The sequence below is a fragment of the Buceros rhinoceros genome, unplaced genomic scaffold (genome assembly GCF_000710305.1).
Source record: "Buceros rhinoceros silvestris isolate BGI_N320 unplaced genomic scaffold, ASM71030v1 scaffold23742, whole genome shotgun sequence".
In the NCBI taxonomy this organism is placed as follows: Eukaryota; Metazoa; Chordata; class Aves; order Bucerotiformes; family Bucerotidae; genus Buceros; species Buceros rhinoceros.
The window spans coordinates 5,459-21,140 of record NW_010398646.1 but is presented as its reverse complement, the minus strand read 5'-3'; positions in this window follow the sequence as shown (position 1 = coordinate 21,140).

Here is a 15,682-nt window from a genome sequence, read left to right as displayed (position 1 = left end):
TGCTCTAGTGTCAAGCCTTGATAGCGTGCCATAAGTAGCCAGCTGCCATCCAGACTTTGGATTACTCAGCATGAGTCTTTTGAGAGCCACGTTCAGCCAACTTATTGCCTAGGTAAGTGGACTATTTCATGGATTTCTTTATAAGGATACTACAGGAGATGAAGTCCACGGCCTTGCTGATGTCAGGCACAAAACCCACTGCTGCTATCATCCTCTCATCTGCAGAACCAGCAATTTCATTACAGAAGGCAGGTTTGTCACTGTGAACGCATTTTACATAGCTTGCACTACCGAGTTCATTTAGCAAAAGTCATGGTTCCCCTTTTTATTAAAGTCAGCTGTAATTAAAACAATTTTGACAATATTGGTTCAATTCTGACAAGGTTTGTTCTGGTAAGAAAAATCAGAGCCCTCTGGACAATAAAGCTCTTCTGCCACAGAATCATCCACATACCTGAACAAAAACCAGAATGAAGTGGTTCTCAACTCATTAACGTGCAAATACTAAAATTTGGTTTAATTTTTAATATGCAAATGTAGCAATCTTCATGAACTTGCTATGTCTGGGAAATAATGTACCTCAAACAATAAAATCAGACTTCGAGGAAGTTGTCTCTGGCTTTAAGTATTAACAAAGTAAACCGAGTATCGGTTCTTCAGGAAAGGCAAGTCAGTCACATTAAAATCTAGATTTGTTCCTTATTTCTGAAGCGCAAATTATATTCAGCATTGACGTGTCTACGTTAGATACCTGTACTGAGTTAGCCGGTGTTACTATTAAGAACATACTTAAAATTCTAGTATTTGGCAGCATCCAAAACAAACCCTCTCAATAAAAAATGTCAGCTGTATTAAACTGAATCAGAAAACTGTTTAATGTGATTACTCACAGTCACAATACTGCCACCAGGTTATTACACGGACAAAACATGGACCAAAGGTATCCCATATTAAAGGTCATAATAGGTAAGAATTATGCAGGTTTTGGCAGGCTGTTGCACTAAAACCTATTTTGGTTTTAAAGGAGGTCTTAATACGCAGTCGTCTTAAAAGAAGGTGCATATTCTACTGTTAGTTGCAGCAGAAAATGTTTCTACAGCAGCTAGTGCTCCCTACTGGAGCCTTGAACCCGACAGGAACATTGTCTGGTTTACTGTAATACTCAGTATGATGCCCTCCTAACAGCAAAAAAAAAAGTGCCATAGATCATGGCAGAGAAATCAAGGAAGAGTGAAATACAGAACAAGCATAAAAGAAGCAACAAAGGAGGACTAGATAAACAACCTAACAATGTCAGCAAACATCTATTTTAGTACCATTTGGCAATTTTGATCAACACACTAGAATAATCAGCTCAGAACAAAGGAGCTGGCTTCAAAGGATCTTGAAAGAAACTCCAGTAAGAAGTCTCCCTCTGCCCAAACACATAACCAGATGTATTATGATTTCAGTTACTGCTGCGTTGGTATACATTTGTCATACCTAACACACTTCAGGATGCTAGTGGTAAAATGGCAAAGCTGAATTAAAAGCATCCTATGACAGTATACTTTTCATCCTTCACTCTTTAAGCAATGTTTTGGATGGAATAGGCAACAATTTCTTCCCCCCATCCAGCTAATAATAGTATTCACACTGAATGAGTGAACAGGACAAGCTTCAGGTTTACATGAGTTCCACAGATATGCAGAAGAAACCCTTTCTTCTTAACTTGATGTTGTTTCTTGTTAAGAACGTGACAGAGCAACCAATGCAGCACCTTTCACAGTACAGCACTATTGAAAATTTTAAATGCTTTCTGTTAAATGAATATTGCAGCTTAACCAATTTTACACTTGCTTAAAAGAAACAATTCTCCCTGTAAAGGGGAAATACGAAAACAAGTTGCTGGTGACACTGAATTAAAGAGGGACAAACATGGTAACAAATCATTTAGAGCAGATTACTGTTGATATATATTCTTAAATACCCTGGGAAAATTCTCTGCATAAGCTTGGAATTCTACCTAGCTCAAACAAGGAGTCAGCTTCGTAACTGGAGATGAATAAAGATAACATTGTCATCATGAATTGCTTTTCTCTTTTAATTTGAAAGAACGTATTTCTCCTTTTAGATTAAATATATAAAAAAGCCCCAAAAAACAAGAACACCCAACCAAAAACCCCTAAGTGGTAGCTAACTTACATAACAAGGCAGTAACAGATTGCATAAACTACCAATCAGTTTTATCCAGCTAATTGTCCAAACTCACTAGAACTGGCCTGGCCATCACAATATCCCAAACAGCTTCTGCCAATAAGGTAAGTTGATATTTAGGAAGATGATATATGAAATCACGAATCCCGTTTAAGACACAAAACACTAGGTTTACCTGTTAAGAGACTTGATGTAAATCTTATTTTGAATGTGGCCCATCTACCTTTACTAGTGTCCTCTTCAGAAGACCACAGCAAGCAACAAGATTAATGCAAGGTTTGGCAAGCGAAGGACACTTCAAAGTTAGCTACCAAGCCAGGACATCACATTCTTAAAGACTTGAAGCGTTGAGTTGAGCAGAAGGAAGACAAAGAGGGTAAGGAAGGAGAAGGAAGCAGGGAAGATGTAACTAGACAACTGGTCATCTGAGAACCATGTCTGAAGAATTACCAAGTGAATTCTCAGCAGCTATTGCAAAGACAGTAACACCTAGAATCTAAAGAAGAAACCAGTGGCCTCAGTAAAGAGACACTGTTCTACAAACCAGTTCATGATAAATGACCATGAAGACCTCTAACAACAGGATGAGAAGATCTCAAGTTTCATGGAGCAGAAAAGCGAGAGCTTATAGGTAGCCAGCATGCTAAAAGACAGTATCACCACATGTTCTGCGCAAGAGAGAATACTGAAGGCTGCATGGCCATTCTGATGGAACCCAGCTGGAATTTTCCCAGATAATTAGGACTTTTACAGAAATACCATGTAGTCATTAATACCAGAAAATTGGATTGGGGAAAAACTACAAAAGCACTTGCAGAACCTATGAAAGGCAAATCAACACTACTCCAAACAATGCCAGATTAATAAGGATAAATTGAAGCAAATAGAATTTAGTTTTGAAAATATGAGATTTAGTAGTAGATACAATCAAGACTTTGGCAAATTCTCAGAATCTACCACCTAAAAAAAATACTTGGTACGTTGGTGAACTGGTACTACCAATGCTACCCTTTAAAAGCAGTGTGTACAAGTGCAAACACACTGTATGAAGCAAGCTGATAAGTTTGCACCGTAACACAGTGGCACTAATTTCAGCATTAAATAGCGCTATTTTTATCTCATATATGTAGACCAGCCACTTCCAATCCATTAAATGAACCATATTAAGCATTTACACCCACCACGCCCTTCAAAAGTATTTGTCAGTATGACAGATTTCCTTGTCTGGATGTCCCTAGACTCTACAGCACTGCCACTGTACAAAGAAAATAAAATACATTCTGCTTTGCTTAATGAATCATTGTTTTGCTTTGCTTACAACCATAAAAAGAAAGAATTTTACCCCCAGCCCTGGGCCTCATTAAGTTATTTATCTCCCCAGTCAGGACATGCTTGTTAATCAAGCCAAGTACTGTATTCAGAGCACAGCAACGAAGTTTTGTTCCTCTGTGAGACTGAAACAGGCATTTTATTTCAGCAGCAGCTTACATAGTCAAGAATGCTCCAAAAAATTGAATCATCTCAATTGGTACAATAAAAACGCATAAGTATTACACCTGTGATTTAAACTGTGGAAAATATTTAGCCATGGGTAATAATCAGACAGTACATTTTATCCTTTTCAATCATCAGAACCCTTACATTAATGTTGCTGCAGCCATGTGCCCACTGGATGATGCTTTTCTACTTTCAAAAGTTATACTGAGCAACCTTCTTTGCTAAAACTAGTCCTACAATAGCAAAGTTGTGTTAAAATATTTTTCATATTAAAAGGCAGGCATTACTTACTATTAAATGGAGTTTCACATTACAGTCCACATCTATACGCTTCTTCAGACATTAAAATCAGATTCTGACCCCTGCTGGTACTTGGATAAGGGCAAGTTTACTTAGACACATTAGAAGGTGCCTGGGACTGCTGTTTCTATTCCCTGCTAAGCCCAAGGGACTAAGAGGCAGGGAAAGTAACAAGCAGTGGATACACAGGTAAGCTGCATCTCTCAAACCACTCCAGGAACAAGAACCACCTCTATTTCCTCAAGCATATCTGCACATAAGAACAGTCCAAGCAACAAGCCTGATACAATCAAGTTACACGGAGATAAGCTTTTAAGGACATGGACATGCAGAGTGGCTGCAAGAACTCCCTCGAAGTCAACTTCTGCAACAGCAGAGATAGCTAAGAGGTGACTGAGCTTCATGCCAGGTTCAGGAGCATCACCACTTTGCAGTGAGATTCCTCTGCCACTTCATGGTTGTGTGGAGCATGTCCCCACAATGGCAGGGCTTCCCTTTAGCTGGCACACCACCACTACCCACTCCTCCAGTACCTATCAAAACTGAGTGATACAAAAGAGCAGCTGCTTTCCCAGTAACTGTCAATGGATCAGATTCAAGAAAATAGGGCAAGCTTTATTCAAAGCTGGTAAAGAATGGCTATAATTCTGCTAGCATCAACAGAAATTTTGAAGAGTGAAGGCTACAGTCAAGGATAACATAACATCAGTGAAGGAGGTCTCTTATCAACCACATACATGATTTCAGAACCTTTTTCTTGGTTTAAGTTTCTCCCCCGTGAGGAAGGCTGCTTTGCTCTAATAACCAGAGCCATTCACAGCTTCTATCATTAAATGGATCATGAGCAAGTAAAAATGAATTGGGATCCTGAGTTTGGTATCATCATATAGAGGAAGATTCAGAGATATGTTGTATGCCCTAATGAGCCTGACACTAACTACTTCAGTCAAATCAGGTTCTACTGACTACTCTGGCCTGCTTTAGAGTTGGATATTTAGGATTAAAAGGAGTGAAGGTAAGAAGACATATACCGTAACTTGAACCAGAACAAAGATATCCTAAAAACAAGATCAGGAGAAAAGAACCTGGCATTGCTTACTAAAGTCCACAAAATGCCTTGGAGTGGCAACAACCCTGAAGTATGGACTGCAGCATGGTACGTTAAGTCTATCATGGTAATGCGGTTTAATATGCTATGTCAGGAATAACATGTAGCCATCACGGGTCTGTATGGAGATTGTGAGGGATCATTCAGAACAAGAACCATTTTGAACAGGAGACTACCTGCAAACTGAAGGCAAGCAGCCACAAGACTTACATACAATGAGCACCTACACCAAGCAAGTATTCAACAACAGCTCATGCACAGTGTCACCAGGCAGCATGCTGCAACCATGTGTGGTCAAGGTCTGTTAGAATCCAGCCCTAAGTAGAAAGCCCATCTTCATGACGCTCGTTAGTGGAAAATGCCAAGAACTGTACGTCAACAAAGATTGCCAGTAGTGACGATGGAACACATAGCAGTCTGAGCAAAAAAACTAAGGTGTTGCAGCATTGACTCTGGAACACTTTGTCTTGACAAATCTCCTAGAAAAAAAAAAAAATTTGATGAAGTCTGCTTCGCATACCCAAACACTGAACTGGATGGGGCAGGGGCATAACCTCTAGTAACACTTCAAGAATAAAGAAGTTTCTTTGTCTTAAGTAAATATATTATTTAATTCACATATGCACAAATTCATACACAGTCTATCACATTAAGCCAAAACTCCTTTCAGTTACATTTTTCTTGCTTTGGGACTATGACAATTTTGTGATTCTCAAACAAAAAGATTTTTTTCATCACCTGAAAACACAAATTGGACAAATAACTACATAATCAAAGGGAGTATAAGTAAATTTAAGAAATTAACACAGTTTTGGAGATGGAAGCCATAAGGTGTGTTGTCTGTTAAGTATTTCTCTAACAACTGAAAAAGACTTGACTCTTATGGTTCTTCTCTAAGAAAATTACTCCTTTTCTAATTTATCTAATTACTCTGAAAAAACACAGACAACTACATCAGCTAACATACATGGTGAACACTTTTTGCTAGCATACAATGTGAGTGAAGTTCAAAACTGCAGCAAAATATATACTCTGCGGTGCATAAGAAGTTTGGCTTCAGCAGTACTAGAATAAACCAAACCAAACAACAATTTATATAATTTGAAAAAGCGCATACTTTTTTTGGTGTATGAAGATGATGATTTGAGTTATTTATTGGTGGTGGGGGTAATAAGAATAAAGCATTTACAGTAGCATGACGGAATTTAGAAGTTATAACCTCTACCACAGACTTCTATCAAATCTGGGATGTTATGGAGTTGTGCTAGTTAGTATCCACAGGAATTATTACCAAACTGGCACATGAATGCAAATAGAACATCATGCAAAAAGAGGCAAGACTCTTCGCTTCTACAGCATGTGTAATCCCATAGAAACCAACCACAGAATATGATGGTTAATACCTATACTCTTAATCAACACAAACCCATCTAATCCACACAACATCTAAATAGCTAAGCTAAATATTACATAATTATAAAAATAATTTTCAAAGAGGGTGTGACACCCTAGAGTGTTCAGTGACACATTTTAAGTTTCAATATGGCCTTACTTCTATCCAAACTTCCATCCTTACTTCCACCCAATCCAGTTAATTACCAAATATACCAGTGAAGCACATAAGCCATGTTCAAACCTTTCACTTCAAACTGCCTGGAATCAAAACTCATCTGTAATTTGTAAATAAAAAGCCCTGACATTTTTCCACCTGTCAATGTGACTAACAAGCAGTTCAGTACAGGAATAGATCTTCTAGGTTTAGTAAGTACTACCTAGCTAAAGGAATTTGATTATTTACATCACATCAGCAGCAACTGCAAGAACATAAGGTAGGCATTAGTCTAAAATGTGGTTATTTAGTATTTAATTTGTAATGTCTTTACACTTGAACAAAAAATTTTGGTTGATTATCTAAGTCAAAAGCCACCCAGACTTTTGGCATCCTGATAATTTCCAACTTCATGTAAAATCTATCACAGCACTTAAATTTCGTCATAAAAAGTGCCTTGATTTAAGAACCAGCTGCTTGTGAAGATATTTGTCACTGCTTGTGTATTCTTGAAGGTCTAGGTTTGAAATGAGGAGTTAAGATTACATAAACCACAGAGTATCTCAGAAAGAGCTATTTATCAAGACAGCGTTATCAGTTAGTAGAACAGAGCTAATTTTGTGCTGAAGACGACATCAACATGCTCATGTATACACACGTGCACAAAACCATATGCAAAACCAGGTCCCATCCAGTACACTGATCCAGGCCAGAGAATTGACCCTGGAACCTGATCCACAGGCTTAGAGCCCACAGAAGTCCTGGCTTTCAGTTAAAAGAAAATTATTTCTAGCTCTTGGATTTTTTTTTTGTTTTGTTCTGATGTTAGTTGATACAATGATAGATATTCCACTGTTCCAACAGCATACAATCTGCCCTTCCTCAAAAACCACGAGTTCTGATCAAGATCCTTGAGGCAGTACTGTGAATTCAGTGACTTCACTGCCCCTCTTCTTACGAGGCACCACTGTGCTTTCAAAACAGAAAACTTGAGGAATACATGGAAGAAGCATCAGAGTATATAGATCATTTAAAATCAGTAATTCTGGTTTCTTGCATAGGCAAACATCAGTCTTTACTGTTTGCAATTTCCAGCACTCTGGGAAGAAAAACACCCAAACAAAACCAAGACCATTGCCAGCACCCATAACGGACCAATACACACAGTGCAGGCATGACCCCAACTCACTGAACTCTTAGCCTCCTCCAAGTTAAAGTATGGCAACATCTTCATTCTTTTCTTGTTCCACATGCAACTCCAGCGTGAAAGAACAGCTTCACACAGGTTTACACAAACCGAGAAGCACCAGCTTTTTCCGTTTCTCCCTGTCATGCAAGGTTTAATATGCTTTAAAGAACAAGGGCTGACAGTAAAGTTAGAAAGATTTTATCCAGTGCTTCCAATAAGGAAAATGGCTTACACCACTTCTGTGGGTTTCAGTTCAAAATACTGAACTACACCATCATCAATAAAAGTTGAAATCAAATACCCATAGAATGTAGTGTTTTCGTTCCTTTGTCAGCATTACTGACACTAGTGACAGTACTAAGAAACTGTGATTCTGTGCTTACTAGTAGCTTCACTTGTACTCTGCACAGCCATTTTCCTTACATTTGTTCTTTATCATCTTTTAATTAACATTTATGGCGTAAGGTCTATTTGGACCTCAAGAAAAATCAATAACTAGAGCCAATTCTTTTTCAGCAAGAAACAAGTTTTATTTCCTATCAGCTCCCCAAATATGTTCAGTGTGTAGACTTCAGTGCTTGTGCCAGCACAAAGCAAAGCAAGCAGAATTATTTCTTTTTAGGAAAATGTTGTCTTAAGATTCAAACAACTGCATGAAATCAGTAGGACAACACGAGCAGATTTAACTGATTTATTCTTTGAACAACATTAATATGTGACTTTCATGGTAACTGCCTTGCAGATTAGTGAGTACTGAGTGAGGAATACTCATGAAATCAAGGCAGACTTATTCAGAGATGAAATTCAAAACCTAAATTTGAATTTGCAGTTAAGTGCTGGGCCACAAAAAGCTCACAATGACTATAGCACTTCAGTGCAATCCATCACATAAGGAGCAGATCCATACAGCACAAAAGCTGGTGCTGAGAACCCAGGTCCCTGGTGCATCCACCACGTGAGATTTTATTTTGGACTAGCTTTCAGGTGGTTCCATTAACTGGATACCTATTAGTGGCTGAGGCAGAAATGGCCTGCAATTGCTCCTGAAGCATAGCTTGTGGTTTAGTTTCACCCAAAATACATTCAGTTTCCACGCTGCAAAGGTGATCCACAATGTAAAACAAAGTGTGGTAACCAGGGATGGTCGGAGGATCACTTTCAAGATGAACTTCTCTGTCCCAGAGTGTTAATGCATAGCCACCCACCATTTTGGGTCACAGATATCTCCTATAAATACGTTACATTATCTGAAAACTGTTCTTTCAACCACTCACTTTCTCATCCACCTCCTGAAAAGAGATATTCAGAACAATAAAAGTAGCTGTGTTATAGTGCATGTTTTTACAATCCTGGAGTGTTTCTCCTTCCACAGGAAAATAAACACACACAAAAATATGTTCGGTTCTGTACTCAGTGTGAAGTACCATTTACACAATGGCACTGATTTTTATTACTGGTATCTTCAGTACCCAGCCAGATACATAGGTATACACTCTCTAGTACAGATAACTGTCGTTTAATTAAGAACTAGTGTGTTTGGATATTCCTGAAAAAACAAAAAACCCTCTAGCTCAACTGCTTTCCCATACTAGTTTCCTGAACAGTTTTAAACATAATCTGCAAAATAGTGTTGCAAAATTCTACCCACTTACAAGCTTCATTTTTTAAAAAAATATTCTCCTCTCACCAGCCTCATTTTTTTTTCATTCAGTCTGAGTTTTCATAACAATCATGTAGATCTGAAACGTTGTCTATCAAACCAAACCACAAAGAATAAACTGAATTATAACTGCACAATTTTCCTGCGGCAAAACTGAAAAAAATACAAAGACACAGATCTAAGTTTTATACTCAAGCCTCACCAGAAAGGAAAAAGGAGATGCAGAGAAAGAGCAAGAAATCAAGTCTTATACATTTATCTTGCAGTAACTCATGCATATATTCATACTGAAAGAAAGCTATCCTCCTGGAGATTTTCAGAGATAACAGTAAATAACTTCAGAGAAATGCACACACACGGAAAAGGTAATTGTTAAGAACTGATACTAACTTCTGATTAATTTTGATAGAAAGAATTAGAATACAATTGAAATCCAGTAACAGTCATCAACTACCCTGCTATGAATGATTTATTTTCTCAGTTTGTTCAATTCCTACGCATTCATACATTTAAACAGTAGTTTGTATAGTGTATGTGAATACACTATATATAGTAGTTTATGTTACAAAGTAAGTTTCTTGATGATTCCACAAAAATTACAAAACACAGGAGTAAAGATAGACAGTTCATAAGACGTATCATAAATTAGCTACTTTTTGACTCTTGCCTAAAAACAGTGTCCCTGAATAATCACTTCTACTTAGGTCTCCTTCACGGAATTTTTTTTTTTCTTTTTTTAAATCTCACCACAGCTCTAGATACTAAACAGATTTCAATGCTTCTGAAAATGCAAGAGTGCATTGATCATCTGAATTCCCCCCTCCTTCCCCTAAACCTTTTACACCACCTAAGGTGTTAATGACCTTGATGTTTCTTTACAACTACTTGACTGTAACTCACACTTTCATGGTTGCGCATCTCTGGTAAAAAGAGTTAAGACTAATTGCAGGATGAATCCAAGTAATGATGAACAACAACATAAAGAAACTCATCCTTAAGATCAATTTTTTGAAGAATTTTTTTTTTTTAGCTATTGTTACAATTCAACGTTTAAGGACATTAGCACCCCGAGTCTTCAGCACACACACATAAAAAGTTAACCATGCCTCTTATTCAGCTATTTCTGTTTCACTAGGCAGATAAAAGTAACAACAAAACAATCCAGGTTTGTCTTTTAATGCAGGTAACTTCGAATAGCAGGGACCACTGCCCCCAATTTACACATACAAAGCAATGCACATGGAAGTAAGCTGCAAAAAATACATTTACATTTCTAAAGCAGAGTCTACATTGGAGGAAGGTTTGAAAAAAACCAAACACCTCAGCAGACACAGAAGCACAAACAGAAGAAAAGCTTGTGGGGCTTTGCTACAACTCTGAGAGGTAGTTGTTACCTACCATCACCACAAAAACATTGCAGAAAACACAGCAAGGAAGACTCTGGAAAGTTAATTACCAAACACAGAACTTTCTATCAACTGACAGAGGTTTCCCTCCCTGAAGTCAAAAGGTGAAAGCGATTTGTATGCTTTTCACCTGGGCACACTGAAGATACGCATGAGCTCAGACTGCTAATTACCAAATTGAAAGAAGCAAACCAAAAGAGAAATTACTTTGGTGCTATTCTTCCCATTATTCTTTCATCACTATTCTGATTAGAGTCAAAACCCAACTAGCTTTAGGCAAAGATCTAGAAAAACCTAGGAAATGAATGAACAGTCTCTGATTACATCCATAAACTGTTTTAAAACAAGTAAATTATTTAAAATACTAGTAAATAACTTAATTAAGCTTCATGCCTTGTCACATACAGTATTAGAAATAATCCTTCTTTAGGTTTGCCTTTAATTTTTCAACATTTTGCATTCAATATGTTCTTTCTGATCTTGTCAGTAGTAACTGACTTCTTTTTTTTCATCTTTACGTAAGAAGTGAAATTATCATAGTCCTAGGCTACATTTCTCTCTACTCAGGTTTTCATTCAGGTCTCACTGTTGTCATCCCAACCTTCATATTTTAGACTGTTTATTTAAAAACAATATTCAGCAGTTGGCTATTAAACAGGCATTTCAGGAATGTGGTGGGATGTTCTTTACAGTAAACTTTTATCCACTGCCAGGAAATCTAATTTACCTATTTTTTAATTATCAGACTGGCATATGGGCAGATTAAAAATAGGAAGATAGCCAGAAATAACTGTCTAATCTGAAAACATGTGCACTTCCTGCAATAGAGGTGACTTGAACCTGCTCTGACTCAAGTGAAATGAGACAATACAAATATTTCTGTAGTTCATCTGTGTTACGTTTTTGTATTAGCTGTCTTTAACAGCTGAATGCAACTTCTCCCACTGCTACTTCAAACCTTTTTAATTCTAATGTAACTTAATTGTTAATCTTCTTCCTCAGTAAAGAGATTTCTTAGTTGCCATTTTAGTGCGTCTATTCAGCACAATCAAATTGGCATCCCAAAGGATACTTCCATCTGATCTACATTTCCTGTGAAAGAACAAGGGAACATCTACCTGATTCGCACAGACTCTAATAACCGTGTCCTTACACCAGTGTCAAGGTACTGCCACCGTGTCCACATGTGTGAGAAAGAAGAGGAGCCAACATTATACTTTCTCCTGAACACATGTGCAACCCTCTGCCATCATATTGATGCGGTTCATAAAGTCTGGCTGGCTATCCAAAAGTAGGGTACAATTGCCATGCCTATTTCATATAGAACATTATGCAAATTCCAGGTCTGTAGAATTTGAATATTTAAGTTTTATCATCTTCACTATTATGGATTCATGATCAGAAGTTACTTTTTATCCCGATTATTCTCTTCATAAGAGCAACCTCCCAATGATTAAAGTAAAAATGAAGTTCAGATTATGCCTTTTGTGATTCTGAATATTTAATCTCCTCCTTGTGTTCATCTGTTATAAAACAGTGTATTATCACAAACTCTCGAGACAAGTACGAATCATGAGACTGAGGAGCATCTTCCTCATAATTTGATTTAATGCCTGATCACTGAATGTACTTTGATTCATCACAACAGTATTCAGAGTATTAGATATATAAATGTCAAATGGGATTTATCTATTCCCCACAATCAATTCTCTTCACCATTTTGAATAACAGAAGACAAAAGGAGTCCTAGCAAGTCCTGTTCTTTATGATACACAGGAGACTGAAAAAGCAACACCGTATTTGCTACCAGCTCAAATGAAAACACTTAATATAACTACTACATCCAATCCAAAAGACGAGAGTTACAAAATAAAGACTGGGTTTTATCCTAAAGAATTACTCCAAGGAGTTAAGTTTCTCAAAGCAACAAATACACCCATCTAGCAGTGAGGAGAGAAAGAACACTAAGAGTCAGTATCTGAAACCTGATGGAGCTTTGGTAGAAGTTGTATATGTTACATGAATCCCTTTAAGGACAAAGAATTGTGCGACTAGCTCAGAATAATTAACAAAATAATCAAGTGAGAACTACATTTGTTAGGATAGGATTTTCTGGTGAAAGATTAATTTACTTTAGCTTCATACTGGAAATCATGAAGCCAGAAATATTATACACCAGAAGACTGTACAATAGTTACAGAAGAGAAGATGGACAAGCAATTTGATCAAATCATTCTTACCAAAAAGTACCAGCATACATTTTTGCAAGTTTAGTTCAATTTCCTATTGGATCAGGCTTCTTTTCAGAGAGTAGTTTTATAAAGCTCCCTTGCCTTTCCGATGTTACGTATACCTTCTTTCTGAATGTCTTTGCTCTCTGCCAAGTACTAGTTTTTATTAGATTATCTTTTCCCAAATGAAAGCAGTGCAGTTCATCCTTACAGATGAAAGAAATAATACCATGGATTTGTCTTTAATGTGTATTTGGAAAGACAAATAAGAAAAAAAAAATCCACTTCTTGAAAAAACACCTGCACACTTAAATTGCAAGACATTAAGTTCTTAACACACGCAAAAGCAGACCTAATAAAACACGGAATACTATTTCAAAAGATAGTTTCAAGTCATATTGTTTACCTGCAATTTAAACGTAAATTTGCAAGTTATTACACATCATCATTTTACAGAAGCTGATGGCGTAAGAATGTCATGCTAGTTTATATATATGCTATAGAGCATATATATATAAATCAATGCCCGGGATACTGCTTCTTGAAGATATGCTCCATACATAGGTGAATTTGAAACAGTTCCCTTGGCTTATATGTCAGTTTAGGTAATACATTACACTGAAGAATACAGTATGTTGATGTCTCCTCGCAGCTCCAGTTCGATCCCTAATTTAGGAAAGTCTTATGTAGAAACCACCTACAATATAGAGTATGTCTGCATAAAGCTTACAGCAAAAAAATATTATGACATTTAAATGACAGAGTAAATGCAAAAGGCCAAATGAAATTCCCTCATTCTTAAGTCACAATGGAAGCAAAGATTCCCCATAAGAGCATTTTTTTGTCTTCCCTCAAGATCTGTGATTTATGAGGTACTCATTCTCTAACAAAACAGTAAATAAATACAGAAACTAGACTGAACATTCAAACAGATCTAACCCCCTTATCAATAAGCTGAGACACATAATGTCGGTATTTTGATAAAATGAGATGCCTTACTGAACATTAATAATATATATATTCCTTGTACAGTCCTGCATGATAAGATGTTTTCCATAGCCAATATTTCATGTTTTTTAAACAGTGGTTCTTCAATAATCATAGTTTTAGAAAGCATACTAGGCATTATTGATACACATTATTCAAAAGTGGGGAAAAAAGTTTGGATTTGTGGTAAAAGGTAAAGGCAGCAATATATGTGCCAGTACAGAAAGTACCTAATACATTTAGTTATGCTAGCACAGATATGCAGCTATTGTTTACCACCAACTACTACAGATAAATTGAAATCTACAATAAAGTCTTCAGATTTTTTTTTTTAATGGCTGTAGGACTGTGTAAAGCAGAATGCCTCTCAGTCTTTGAACAGGCAATAAGAGCCAAGGATATTATGGAGGAAAACTAACTGCAAACACACTTCATACCCTGTAACTATTAACTTTTGGCTAAAATTATTTCTTAGAGAAATGGTAGTTTGCTGACAGGAGGGGTTTTCTTAAAAACTTCAGTAAAAGCATTAAGTAACTGTAACCCACCAAAAATTGTACACCAGGGTAACTACTATTTCTCAAACTGAAGGCTTTTTTCTTTCCCGCAGTAACTAAGCAGAATACTTGATTTTAGTATCATATGTGGCACCTTTCACAGAAAGGTAAGCTTTTGTCAAGATTCTGAAGTCTCATTAATTTTAATCCCTCCACCTACATTTTGTTGTCTTCTTCACTAACTTAATTTGTTATACTTTGGAGAACTATCACTCTTCGCTGGACTATCTTACTCAGAAGCGTAATAGTGTTTTATAGAAAAAGTTCTTATATCCTAAGCAAGTCTTACGTGGGTTGTCACCTTTTACCGAATTCTTACTCAATTGTCACCTTCCCTGCAGGTTAAGTACTTCAAAACAACATGATTCCAAGGATATAGTAACAAAGCAAAAAAGGGGGGAAGAAAAGGGAAAAATTTAAAATCAAGGACTGCAAAAAATCTGTACACAACAGTGAAAACTGGACAGATTGAAAACAGCCTTGAAAAATCTAAGAGGTGCTTCCAACAGAAAAGGAATGTGCTACTTTCTATGATGGGATAGGAAAAATCACAGTAGTCTTAAATTGCAACAAGTGATTAGAGATCAAGTTAGACTGCAAGGGGGGGAAAGAAAAAAAAAACCTTTGAAGGCAAAGATAACTGAACTAAAATGTATTCTCCATGGGGTTTTTTTGGAATCATTTTTGAGAACAGTTCAAATAGGCATTTGTAGCTATGGCTTACCAATAATTGCTCCTGCTTAGTCTAGCTGACTGACTTTGATACAGGAAAATTTGTATTAATAAAAACTTAACAGTACAGAGCTCAGAAGTTATAACGAAGACCAGCTCCAATCTGGCGTGACGCTGAGGCTTGATGCCATTACTGAAGACAAGGACTAAACCAATTATGCTCATTGTTTAGACTTACCCTAAACAGTGAGGGTGTTTTTTTCTAAACACATACGCATTATATCCAGATATGACCACATACTGATTTATGTGAAAGCAAAACAGTTTCCA